The 13,451-nt window shown below is 40.4% G+C and overlaps 1 protein-coding gene across 1 annotated transcript in view; it reads left to right on the forward strand.

The window, feature by feature from the left end:
* Nucleotides 1-9,594: 9,594 nt before the first annotated feature.
* Nucleotides 9,595-13,451, forward strand: part of USF3 (upstream transcription factor family member 3) — a gene marked incomplete at its 3' end in the record, with an annotated part of 45,875 nt that continues 42,018 nt past the window's right edge. The window contains exon 1 of the mRNA XM_079704402.1: nt 9,595-9,616. The remainder of the gene's footprint in view (nt 9,617-13,451) is intronic.

Consider the following 13,451-nt stretch of genomic DNA (forward strand, 5'->3'; position numbering starts at 1 on the left):
GAGGATCCCACATGCCACAGAGCGGCTGGGCCCGTGAGCCATGGCCGCTGAGCCTGCGCGTCCGGAGCCTGTGCTCTGCGGCGGGAGAGGCCACAACAGTGAGAGGCCCGCGTACCGCAAAAAAAAAAAAAAAAGAATGACCTTCTACAAAATTTGACCTTTTGCCTCAAAATCCAAAGAAAACTTCTACCTCCCTATGTCTTCCTTCATCATTGGTTTTTCTTCTCTAACATTTCTTCTGATGACAGACACTAGGAAAGACCACCTATTAGGGACTTGATTCATTTGTTTTACGTAGAAGTAAATCTATATGACCTTTGTTCATACTGTGCAGGTTTCATCAGACGTCTTAATTAGTTGGTTATAGTTGAGACACTGATAACTCTTGCAATTTTTTTTAAAGTTTCTTTTTTGTCTGCGTTGGGTCTTCGTTGCTGTATGCAGGCTGTCTCTAGTTTCAGCGAGCGGGGGCTACTCGTTGCATTGCGCAGGCTTCTCATTGCAGTGGCTTCTCTTGTTTCGGAGCCCTGGCTCTTGGCGCGTGGGCTCAGTAGTTGTGGCTCGCGGGCTCAGTAGTTGTGGCTCGCAGGCTCAGTAGTTGTGGCGCACGGGCTTAGTTGCTCCATGGTATGTAGGATCTTCCCAGACCAGGGCTCGAACCCGTGTCCCCTGCATTGGCAGGTGGATTGTTAACCACTGAGCCACCAGGGAAGCCCACTCCTGCAATTTTAACTGCAACTACCGTATACTAAAAGCTTCCCCTTCTCTTGCAAAACCCTCTTTTCCTACATAAAATTGTCTAGTGTCTCTTCACTCCAAATTGAAATCCAGCTAGTAATATGTAACCTGGGACAAATTTAGAGCATGGTTCCTGGATTATTGCCAGTCCTTAAAGTTATTTTTTTTAAAAAAATGTTCTTGTAACTTGTGGGACTTAGTACAGAGATAAGGTCAAAGAACGTACCCACAATGGTTCAGGCACTGATGATACAACAGTGAAAAAGATAGGCATAGACCAGCCCTGGTGATCTTAACAGGGAACAAACATTACATTATTTCAATTGCCATGAGGTACTGTGTTGGAGTGGTAGGTGTAATACATTTTACAGAATTTTGGAGAGAACATTTCAGTCAATTTTTACTTTGGTTCTCAATACAAAATGAATAATTGTTAATGTTTTTATACCTAAGAGTGGGGGGAAAAAAGAGAGATGAATGATCATTGTAAAACTTTGGAATTGAAAAGCCCAAGTTATCTCAACATTTCAATACAGAACCAACTAAGTTTAATAAAAGCTAGACACAAGTATCAGGAGCATACTGTCAGCACTCACCAGCTAGATAATGGGAAACTAACCCATTCACAGTGATCACAGAGGAGAGAGATTAACTTAGTAAAAGCTATAGTTTATACAAAATATGAAGTTCCTTTGAAATTGAATGAATTAATGGAAGAGATAAAGTGGTGATATACCACATTCGTGGATGTGAAGAATATAAAATGCCTGTAAAAATGTCTGAAAGAGTGAAGTTTTAAAAAATTCTAATAGGCATATCCTCCAGGGAAGTTACAAAAACCATAAAGTTTTAAAAATATGGTCAGATTTAACAGTTACAAATAAGTGTATTAGAAAGGGGACTGCAAAATTTTGCATTAACACAGTTTTTCTATCTAAAGAGCTCATACCTAAGAAAAACACTGAGATCTTTTGATGGTGAAAGGACATAATTCACAAAGGAAATACAATTAATGGAAAAGGAAACTAATAAGGCAGCTTACAAAAGTATGGCCTTATTTTTGCCTAAATGATGAGAATTTGAAAATACGTGCATCCTCACGGCCTAACCCCACTGTCTGGCACTGAATTCATTCATTACTATAACACTTACTGAAAGATTACCATGTGGCAAGCACTTTGATTGATGCTCTCACTGAATTCACACAACAGTCTTTTGTGGTAAGAACTTTCATTAGCTCCATTTTACAGTTTCAGAAACAGGCTTAGAGAAGGTAACTTTCTCAAGGTCACAATTAGTTAAGGGGCTGAGCTGTATAATAATGCTCACAATAAACATGATAAAATATGATATCTCAGTATTACCCAGCTTTTAAAAACAATATGATTAAAGTGGAAGAAAGTAAGGTATAAAATGTACACAACACAGAATAGATGAGACAAATAGAAAACAAATGGCAAGATGGAAACTTCAAATACAACCATATTGATCCTAACATTGAATGTAAATAGTCTAAACCATATTGATCCTAACATTGAATGTAAATAGTCTAAACACACCAATTAAAAGGTGGAGATTTTTCATACTGAATTAAACCAAACAACATGCTACCTATAAGAAACCCACTTTAAATACAAGTGAACTAGAAGAGGGGTGGAAAAGGTACACCATGTAAACACAAATGAAAGGGAAGTTGGAGTGGCTAAATTAATACCAAAGTAGATTTTGGAACAAAATATATTTCCAGGGATAAAAGAGGGATATTTATGATAAAGGAATCCACCAAGAGAATATAATCTTAAATGAATATGAACCTGATAATAAGAGAAAACTGACAAGAGAAATAGATAAATCTGTTATAGAGATTTTGAACTCTTGGTAAGTATGTCACAATATATTAAAGAGGACTGATACTATGCAAACCACATCCTTTAACCACACCAGAACTAAACAAGAAATCAGTAAATCTGGAAAATCCCCCAAATATTTGGAAATTAAACAACATTCTTCTAAATACTCATGTGTCTAAAAAGAAATTGCAAGTTAGAAAAAAATTGAATAGAAGGAAACTGAAAATATGTCAAAGCTGTAGGGTTAAATGCTTAAAAGAATTTATAGCATTAAATGTGTATATGAGATCTTTTTTTCTTCCTTGAAGTATAGTTGATTTAGAATATTGTGTTTCAGGTGCACAGCAAAATAATTCAGTTATTTATTTCAGATTATTTTCTGTTATAGTTTATTACAAGATATTGAATCTAGTTACCTGTGCTGTACGGTAAATCTTTGTTGCTTGTATATGAAATCTTGAATCAAAGATCTAAGATTTTACCTTAAGAAACTAGAAAAAGAGCCAATTAAACCTAAAGTAGGCTGAAGGAAGGAAATAATAAAGAGCAGAAAGCCATCAAATTGAAAACAGTAAGAGTAGGAAAATTAAATGAAACTAAAAGCTACTTCTTCGAAAAACTAAAATTGATAGACCTCTCCTCTAGCCAGACTGACCACTCCCCCCGACCCCCTACACAGAAGACACAGATTACCAACATCAGCAAAGAAAGAGAGGACATCACTATAGAACTTACAATAAAAAGATAAGGAATATTGCAAACCACTTTATTCAACAAATTCAACAAATAACATGGACAAATTTTTTGAAAGACACAAGTCACTCAGGTCACCCAAAAAGAAATAGAGTTTGGCAGTTCTTCAAAAGGTTGAACATATGACTCAGCAGTTCCACTCTTAGGTATGTAAGTATATAATTTCAAGAGAAATTAAAACGTCCATGCAAAAACTTGTACATGAGTGTTCATAGCAGTGTTATTCATCGTTAGCCAAAGAGTTGATGCAACCCAAATGTTCATTAACTGATGAATGGATAAATAAAATGTTTCATATGTGTATAATGGAATATTATTGAACCATAATGGGTGAATTGTAAGGTATGTGAATTATATCTCAATAAAGCTGATACCAAAAGAAAAAAGTCAAATATTAGAAAAAAATAAAGAATAGGTAACTTGAATAGCCTTATATGTATGAAAGAAATTGAATTTGTAGTCAAAATCCTTCCTGCAAAGAAATTTTCAGGCCTAAATGGCTTCCCTTGTGAATTCTAAAAAATATTTAAGGAAGAAATAATACCAATTCTACATTCTTTCAGAAATAGTAGAAAAAAGAATATTGCCTAACTCATGTTATGAGAACAGCATTCTACAAGTACCAAAACCAGACAAAGACATTACAAGAAAACAGTAGACCAATATCCCTAATGATTATCTCAGTAGATGCAGAAAAATTCAGTACTCATTCACGATAAAAACTTTCAATGACAAAGGAATAAAAAGAAAATTAACTTGGAAAGGGTATCTGTAAAAACCCTACAGCTGCCATCATACTTAATAGTGAAAAACTGCATGCTTTATATGTAAGATTGTGAAAAAGGCAAGGATGACTGCTCTCACCACTTCTATACAATATTGCCCTGGAAGCCCTAGCCAGTCCAGTAAGACAAGAAAAAGAAATAATAAGCCTGTAGGTAGATTGGATAGAAAGAAAGAAAATTGTCTTTATTTGCAGATAATATGATGTAGTAGAAAATGCTAAGATAACTTAAAAAAAAACAACAACTAGGACTAATAAGTGAGTGTAACAAGTCCACAAGATACAAATATCAATCGTATATCCAGCTATTAAAATTAGAAATTTAATAACATTTACAATAGCATAAACATGTGATATTTAGAGATAAATTTAGCAAAATATATGCAAGACCTGTATACATAAAGCTATAAAATACTCCTCAGAGGAAAATTTAAAAGACCCAAATAAATGGAGAGAGAGAACACATTCATGAATCCAAAGACTCAATATTAAGTTGTAATATCTTCCCAAATTGAATTATAAATCCCACTCAAAATTTTAGCAGGCTTTTTTTTTTTTCTTCTTAACTTCACAAGCTTAGGTCTATATGGACATGCGAAAGACCTAGAATAGTTAAGACAATTTTTTAAAGAACAAGAAAATTGGAGGACTTACATACACTACCTGACTTCAAGACTTATAAAGCTGCAGTGAATTTAAAAAAAAAAAAAAGCTGCAGTGATTAAAACAGTGTGGTATTGGTGTCAAGATCAACAAATAAATCAATGGAACAGAATAGAGTCCAGAAATAACAACCACACATATATGGTCAACTGATTTTTGCCCAAGGTACAAATACATCTCAGTGGAAGAAGGATGGTCTTTACAGTTGGTGCTTGAGTACTTACCTGGTGGTCCAGTGGTTAGGCCTCCATGTTTCCATTGCAGGGGGCATGGGTTGTGTTCAATACCTGGTTGGGGAAGTTCCACATGCTGTGCTGTGCAGCCAGAAAGAAAAACAAACAAACAAAAAACCCACAATTGGTGCTTGAAAAACTGGACTTCCCAATACAAAAGAATTTTTCATCCATAGTTCTGTGATATACAGCAATTAATTTAAAATGCACCGTGGATCTAAATATAAGACATGAAACTATAATACTTCTAGAAGAAAAATAGAAAAATCTGTGTGACTTTGTGTTAGTCAAAGATTTCTTAGATATGACCCCATAAGCATAATTCATAAAAGCCATAATTGAATAAATTGGACTTAAAATTAAGAACAACTATTTGAAAAACACAGGAGAATGAAAAGACAACCCAGAACTGGGAGAATATATTGTATATCACACATCTGATAAAGGCTATGTAGCCAAAATCCATAAAGAACTCTTAAAACTCCATAAATAACAAATGACCCAATAAAAATGGGCAAAAGCTTTAAACAGAACTTCATAAAAGATATATAAATGGCTAATAAGTACATGAAAAATGCTCAGTATCACTAGTCATTATGGAAATGCAAATTAAGGTCACAAGGAAATACCTCTACACCTATTAGAATGAGTAAAATTTTAAAAGATTGACCATATTAAGTGTTGATAAGGCTATGGTACAATTCAGATCCTCAGAGTCTACTAGTGAGAATATAAAATAGTATAACAACTTTGGGAAACAATATGGCAGTTTTTTTAAAAAGGTACACTTAGCATCTGACTCAGCCATTCCACTGGATATTTACCAAATTGTTACCCAAGGAAAATGAAAGCAAATGTCCATGCAAAAATTTATACACAAATGTTCTAGCATCTTTATTTGTAATAGTCAAAAATTGCAAACAATCTAACTGTCCACCAACGTGAATATATATGATATATCCATATGATGGAATACTACTTAGCAACAAAAGCTAATGAATTATTGATACACACAACAAAGTGGATGAACCTCTCCCCCCCCCATGCTGAATGAAAGAAGATAGACAAAAAAAAAAAGTATAAACAAAGATTCCATTTATATACAATTCTAGAAAATGAAACGAATGTATAGTGACAGAAAGCAGTGGTTACCTGGAGAACAGGATGAGGGCAAGAGGAAGGAGTGAATAAGGAGGATGAGGAAAACTGAGGGCAGGCTAGATATGTTCATTTTTTATTGTGGAGATGGTTTCACAGGTGCTTACAAACTTCAAAACCTGCCATGTTGTACATTTTAAATATGTTCAGTTTATTGAAGATTCCTTAAGAAAGTGATCTTGGTTTTGTCCCCCTCCCCGCCAGGATACAGACTAGGTGAAAATATTTGCACAACGTATATCTGAGAAAGAACTTTTATCCAGAGGGTACAAAGAGCTTTTACAACTCAATAACTAGACAAGCATCCTGCTTTTAAAATGGGCTAAAGATTTGAACACTTTACCAAAGAAGATGTGTATCTGTCCAATAAACATGGAACATATGCTCAACATCAGAGTAATTAGTGAAGTGCAAATTAAAATCACGAGAGACCACTTCACACTCACCATAGGGCTACAATGAAAAGGACTGACCATATCAAGGGCTGGCGATGTGGAGTACCTGGAATCCGCATATATTGCTGTTGACAATGCGAAATACTACAACCATCCGGGAAAACAATTGACCATTCGCTTGTACCGCTGCCATTCATCTCCGAAAGCTTCTAAAAAGAACACGCAAGCTTGGAGCCTCTCTAGCCCTCCACGCATCTGGGGATAGGGGCCCAGCATGAGCCCCCGCGGGCCTGGCATCCTGCGACGCGGGGCGCCCGGGGGTTGGGTAGAAGAAGGGCGCGCGCACCCCCATTCTCGTGCCCCACCTGGTTCCGCACGCAGGGGTCCCCCGCGAGGAGGCACACTCTGCGCGGCCCCCTCCTCTGGGAGCAGGGAGGTGTTGGGTAGAGCAGAGCCCAGAGAGCCCCTCCGTCCCCTAGTCTTTCATCCCCAGGAACAGGAAAAAAGAGGTGTCAGGAAATGAAACTGGGGAGGCAAGCAAGGGGCTTGTAAGTCATGCAGAGAGTCTTTTAGAGCCACTGAAGTATCTTAAGTACGTGGGTGAAAATCAGATTTACTCCAGCGGTGTGAAAAATGGATTTGGCCTAGAGGCAGGGAGACCAGTTTCACTTGGCCACCATATTTTATTATCAGTGTAGGCACTAAAAGCACATGTCAGCTAGCTGGGAATTGGACTGGTGCGATATTCTGATGTCATCCTCTCATCTAGAGCCGTAAACCAACGTTGAATAGGCAAAGCCAACGAAGGGATCTATGATTGGGACTTGGGCTTCAGTCAGGAATGAGGATTAAATTAAAAAGCGAACATTCAGACCTTTCTGTTGTTGTTGTTGTTTTTAATTTTTTATTGAAGTATGGCTGATTTACGTTTCAGGGGTACAGCAAAGTGATTAAGATCCTTTTCCATTATAGGTTATTACAAGATATTGAATATGGTTCCCTGTAGTATACAGTAGGTCCTCGTTGTTTTTTATATAGTTTGTATCTGTTAATCCCAAATTCCCAATTTACCACCCCCACCTTTTACCAAATAGAAATTTAACATTTCTCGGGTATTCATGTATGTTTTCAATGGTGGTCCAAAGAAACTCTTAACAACTGTTTTCTGAACTGTCAGAACTATTTGTGTTATTTTACTTTAGGCTTGATGCATTGCACTTGCTTAGAAAATCATACATACCCGAGATACGATGTTTATTAACCAGAATAATCTTTAACAAGAATACCTTATATTCTGGTCACAATGGAAATTACTTCCTACAGCTGGACATACTAACTAATACTATACAATTTCAGGCGCTATATTAGCATTACTATTAGGCTCTGAATCCTAGGGTCTTTCTTATCTGCAGCTTTGATTTGGGTATGCTAAATGCATTCAGAGGCTAGGACTTTATATGCTGAGATGCAAGAGTTAAAGAAAATTTCCAGGCTGTTTATCATGCCATAGTTTACAAGTAACACCAAAGGCCTTCTGTTTCATCATAGCTTTTAAACTGCTGTACAAACATAAGGTGTGGTTACTGTTTAACTTTACACCTTTTCCCAATACGAGGTCAGCTTCCTCTGTACACAGGCTCAAGTAATTCCCACTATGCCATGCCCTGTGTGCACCTTCTGGAAGTTGCCTGGTTTAGCCCCTGGACATGTAAGGTCTGGGACATTTCCGAACCTGGTGGTGGAAGCGCTTGGAAATCTTTCACCACCACTAGGTGGAGGACACCTGTTTCAGGGGAGGAGGGGTTATGAAATAGGAAGTAAAACCAGGAAAAGGGAGTTGTGACCACGGTTCCAGGGCCCCAAACCCATCTTGGAATTAGTGGACCCTCAGGTCTCCATGCCATCACCCGCGGCTCTGTACCTCCCAGATCTAGGTCTATAAGAACCCAAGCTTGAAGTTCCACATCCCATCCCCGAATGTCACATATTCGCTTCCCCCAGCTAGGAGGCCCCCAGGACATTTCTGAACACTTGTCATCTCCAGTTCGCAGGAATCCGCCTTTGTGGCTAATGAAAAATGACAGATGACCACAGCCAACAAATTTGAGCAGCGTCAGGTCGGCAACGATCTTCCAGTGAAATGGCAGCCGGAGACGTCTGCATTCTCTTTTTTCTTCCCCACCTCCTGTGTTACAGAGGCATTATCCCGCCTTCCTGCCCTCTAGGCTAAGAGGATCTCTCTAATCGTTTCTGAAAGCCTTCCGTGCCCTCCTCCTTTCCAGTTTTTCCACTTCCAAACTCCTACCGAAGACGTGTAAAGCAGAACAGAGACCATGATACAAAGAAGTTTCTTAAAACACCTCCTTTTCTAGGTTCTCAAGGCGTCCCCTTTAAGGAACCAGGCCCACCTCTTTCCCATTCACCTACTGGCTTTCCGTCCTGCCCATCACTCTACCTTTAAGAATATTTCCTGTTCCTTCAACCCAACTTGCACACCTCCGCCCCCCGGCCCTCCTCATTGGGCCGCCAGAGGCCCGTTCACTCTTCACTTTTCCCTCCACCTCCTCCCGCCCTCTAGCAGAGCGCAACGGCGTCTCGGGTTCTGATCGGCTACCACTGCAGCCTCCCCGGGGTCGGATTGGTGCCGTGAGTGGCAGAGGCGGGACCGCGGTGCACCCAGGATAGGCTGTTCGCGAGCCGAGCGGCGGCCGCGGGAGGGGCGGGAGGAGGGGTGGGGAGGGGAGGGGAGGGGAGGGGAGGGGCGGGGGGAGGGGGGCTGGGAAAGTTGAGGCCGTGCTGCCGCCGGGTCTCCGGCCTTGAAGGCTCGGGCTCGCAGCTGCGGCAGTGGCCGCAGGAAGAGGCGGCGGGGGCGGGGGGAGAGGAGGGCCTGGGCCCGCGCTCCCCCAGCCCCAGAGGAGCAAGCGGCGGCCGCAGACTGAGAGATTCGCCCGGGCGGTCGGACAACCCTGTGGAACCCGCTTGGGATCATGACCCAGGCTGGGGTCGCCGCCGCCGCCGCGGCCGAGCCCACGCAGCCCCGGGGTGAGTGACTGCTGGAGGGGGCCGCTGACAGCCGGGGCGGGGGGCGGGGGCCGGGGCTGCGGGGGCGGCTCCGGGGGGCGGCTCCGGGCTCTGCTCCACCCACCCCTTCCCCGCTCCCGGAGGCAAGGGCTGCTCAAAGTGTGTCTTCCTCCTGGGGACCCCTGCGTGCGGAGCCTAGTGGGGCACGAGCGCCGAAGGTGCGCGCACCCCTCTTCTCCCCGACCTCCCGGCACCCCGCGTCCCCTGGTGCCAGGCCCGTGGGGGGCTCGCGCTGCGTCCCGACCCCCGACATGCGCGCGGGGCGAGAAGGGCTCCACGCTGCCCCGGGTGCATAAAGAGCTGGGCATTCAGGTTCATACCGGATGGCCTTTGCCCGCCTCCTTCACCTTTTCCTGTTTCCTTCATTCCCTCTTCTTTCCTTGCCCTCCGAATTTCCTTCGGACCCACTGGTCAGACTCCTGTGACTTGCTTTTTAACTCTGACACCTGTGTCGGAGAGTTAGGCTTGCGTCTTCTTTTTAGAAGCCTTTCTTTTCCTTTCTGAATAGGAACGATTCTCCCATACCCGCTGTCCCCTTCCCCCTCCCCCCCACTGCGGTTACAGTGGGATACGGTCCTTCGAATTTATTAACTTTATCTGGAGATAAGAGAATGCATAAACCTATATGTGGGATCCCAGATAATGACTTCCAGCTTACGTTCTCATGCTGTTTTTACTATTAAGTAGATATATTGACCTAACACCACACAAAACTAGACAGTTGTGGCTAACTTAAGTTTGCGGAAAAAAGACAGTTGCTTACTTATCAAAGTACAGATTTCTTGAATAAACCCTTCCGCGAGTAACAGATTCTGAAGCATATTTGTACCTTTGCTTTTTCTTAAAAAGCAATCAAGCAAACAAGCAAACCTGCTTTTTGAAGGATCAACAGGCTGTCATGCACTCTAATCACTTTGATGACTTTTTCCTCCTACACAGGACGCGTGTTTAATGTAGTAGAGTTGCTGTATGGGATACATTTGGTGTTTCCCTTTATTTGTGAAGTACTTTAAAAGTAATTGTTACAAAATAAGCAAAATACTTTGTAATCATTGCACTAATGAAACCAGGAACAGTATCCTGTCTCAGGAACAGTGTAAAGAAGAACTTAATCTCACGTTTTGCTCTAATCTAAGCAGTATGACTTTTTTATACATAGGTATTACATTCTCTCTATATTTAAAAAAGAAGTTTTATAAAATCCGGACATGCATGCAGCCTAGAACACTCTTTGGAATAAAAGCACCTCATTGCAGGGCTTCAGGGGAGCATAGGATTGAAATGCTATAAATAAAATTCCATGGAATTTTAAATTTTAAATAAAATTTCATGGAAATAAAATTCTAAAGTTGCAGACTGTGCAGTCAGTGAAATAGGCAGGTAAGAGAAATTGATCTGCTGTTTTCCTATTTTCAGACCTTAGCATTGTCAACAAGGGAAAAGAAACATAAGAAAACTGAGAATGTTTAACTGAAGTTAGGAGATAGGCTTCAACAGGCAATCAGCTCAAAATTGTTGCTTATAAACAGAGACTGAATCAAGCTTGGGTCTTAACCATATCTTTCATGTCTTACCTTTTCATCCTCTAACCCAGTGGTTCTCAGTCTGGACTATACAGTAGAATCATCTTATGTACTTTTACATTTTAATGCCCAGACTGCTAGCCCCAGAGAGTCTCTTACTTTTGATGTGGGGTTAACCTCAGCTGTAGGTGTAGTTTTTAAAGCTCCCCAGGTGTTTCTATTCAGCAGTCAGGGTTGAGAACTACTATGTGTCTAGAACAATGTCCAATCTGCTAGGCTTGCCTTCCAGGCTCTTCTAAATTAGGCCTTCACTCATGTGTCCAGCTTTCCCCCCACTACTTCCCAACATGAGCCGCCTTGTGGTCCCACAGATATGCAGTTCAGATCCCTGCTTTTGTTAATGACATTGGTCTTTCTCAGCATATGGATGCCCCTCCCTGTGCGCCCTCTCCCCAGTGACAGCAGTTCTAACCCTAAACTTTAATGAAGGTTTTCCTGGACAGCCCTTTCTCTTTAGTGACTGGCTCCCTTTGAACTTTTAATCCACATACTGTTTAAAAGACTCCCTTTGTGGTTACATCATGTGGTGGCTTAACTTTCTTTTTCTTTAATAAATTTATTTATAACTTCTTTTGTATATGTGTTTCATTATTCTCAAACTTAACAGCAAGGAGTATTTTATTTTTCGCTCTTCTACAACAGTTTGCTGTGAGTTGGATTGATTTGCTTTGAAACCTCCCCACTCTGCCTGCAACCATAATTTCAGGTTTGATTCCATCCCAGATGTTTCTGTCGTGGTAGCTTCCTCACACCTTAACTCACATTGAATTCATGTATGGATGTCAGTTTCTTCCATGTATTTTCCTGACTTCTTCAGTAGGTTGATTATTTTCTGTGGCCCCATAACAGCTTGTACTTATTTCTGTGTTAACACTAATCACATTGCCGTTGAGTATGTGTTTATCCACCTTCTCCATGAGCCTGCTACCCCTAGAGCATCCACATTGAGAGCTCCAGGAGGTACGATTCACACTGTATTCTTAAATACCATTGCAGCCTGTGGAGCTAGAACCCCGTGAACATAGCAACTGTGTTCTCTTCATCTTTGTACTTCTGGGACCTAACATAGCACTTATTAGTAGGCACTCAAAGAATGTCTGTGAAATGAGTAAATGACTGTTGTGTTATGTATTATGCAAAGATAACCATATACATCTTTAGCATAGGTTGATTTGGCATTAACTGATTTCACTATTAAATATTTTTATGTCCTAGACTCCTATTATGGATTTATTAAGGATTAGTGGAACTTAAGTAATTATGGTTATGATAGATCGCTTAAACATGTAATCATCCTTCCAATATGTATGGAAATATATGCCTTGAGTCTTTTATTCTGAGCTCTGGAAGTCGACTCTTGTTATCTGTAAAATATTTGTGGAACTCTAAGAGAAAAGCTGTTAACTGTCCAATTAGATAATTTTTCTTTTTCTCATTAAATTTTCCATATGGGTACAATTGCACTACTTCAGAAGTCCAGATCTTTTAATTAGATCAGTAGAGCATAATAAGTTCCTCCTATTAATGTGCTAATATCCTGTTTTTAATTCAGTTCATCAAGTTTTTATTGAGTGCTTACCATGTGTCCAATACTCTTAGGTGCTAAAGAGAATACAGAAGTAGTAAATGGTGTGGACTGAGCTCTCAAGAAGTTTTTAGACTTATTGGGAGGATTGGAGAGCATCATATCAGATAAGGGACTGAACACAATATTCATTAGCTAATTTAAACGTAAGTACTCAAAATTGATGGTGCAGTCATTAATACCATGTAAAATTAAGAAAGACCAGATATTCCTTCAATAGACATTTATTACTCCCATACTGAATACTACTTGTTGAGCATACAAATATGGAAGTTGTGGTGTCTACCATTTAGAAGCTTACGGTCTAGTGGGAATAGCCAATAGGCATATAGAGTGTATTTCCTGTTAAGATACTGTGGAGTATGTATTATGTCAGGATGTCTGGGACTAACCTCTAGGGATCAGAGAAAGTTTCAAAGAGAATAATTAGGAGTTCCCAGTTGGAAAGTTGATATGAGCATTCCAAACAAAGTGATAGGTGCAAAGGCATGGAAATGAGAGAGGGCATTTCTTGATTAAGGAGCTACAAGTAGATTGTCATGGTAGAAAGTGGTATGTTAAAGAGCATGGACGTTGGGGTCAGACGTGTGAAGTCAGACATGCAAACTTTTATTCCTGAGAGGTCTGA

This window comes from Hyperoodon ampullatus (genome assembly GCF_949752795.1).
Source record: "Hyperoodon ampullatus genome assembly, chromosome: 5".
NCBI lineage: Eukaryota > Metazoa > Chordata > Mammalia > Artiodactyla > Ziphiidae > Hyperoodon > Hyperoodon ampullatus.